The following is a 917-nucleotide window of genomic DNA, read 5'->3' as shown; positions in this document are numbered from 1 at the left end:
TCAGGTGTGGGGGAATGCAGGTGCCTACATAGGCCTATGATGAGGCATCCATTTGCCCTGAGGGATCAGCCACACAGTGGTATAGTACAGAATAGAGTTTATTCAGGGCATGGGGAAAGGAGTTGAGAGGATAGTAGAGACAGAGAAAGACAGAGAGAGGTAGAGAGTAGAGGAGTAGAGGCTGGTCATGAGCTTGTGAAGAGAGAGGTAGGAAAGGGTGAGAGGATAGAGCAAGAACAAGAAGCTGAGAGAGAGGGGACAGGGCAGAGGCTTACTAGAAAGCCTCTTTTCTAGTAAGCCTGGCATACTTGGCTGTTGCCATATAACTGTGGGCAGGGCTTAAACAAAATGCTAACACAGAATCCTGGGGTGTAAAAAGGAGATGGGGTTTATGCACATATATGAGTAACATCTTGGTGCCAGGCTTACCATAGTGGATCAGTGGCATTAATTGTGGACCCCTGTGGAAAAGAATCTCTCTAGTCCATTCTAAACTCTCACTTTACCTCAGGTTGACTCTGACATTCTCCAATCTACGAAGCTCAAAGCCTGGCTCTCTGCAGACAGGAAGGCTAAATAGGTTAATTCATAGAAGGGAGATCCAAGTTGATGCCAGAGTTGCCAAAGTACAGTTGCATTATTTCGTAGAGCTTTATCTGGAGTGGAGCATCCTTAGTCACCCACCAGCTCTCACCTTGACTCTGAAAGGACCCAGGCCCTCAGCACATCATGGACCTCAGAGCTTGACTCCCATTCCCATATAGCTCACAATAATTATGTAGGGGAGATTGCTATGTACCTCTGAACCCATCTGGTGAAGAATGGAAAACCTGACTGTATCAGATTATTTGTAGTCATTGTATGTGGGCTAGAGCAGTCCAGTCCACTCTAATCTGTATTCTTGACTTTTCCAAGTA

The sequence above is a fragment of the Mastomys coucha genome, chromosome X (genome assembly GCF_008632895.1).
Source record: "Mastomys coucha isolate ucsf_1 chromosome X, UCSF_Mcou_1, whole genome shotgun sequence".
In the NCBI taxonomy this organism is placed as follows: domain Eukaryota; kingdom Metazoa; phylum Chordata; class Mammalia; order Rodentia; family Muridae; genus Mastomys; species Mastomys coucha.
This window is presented reverse-complemented; position numbering follows the sequence as displayed.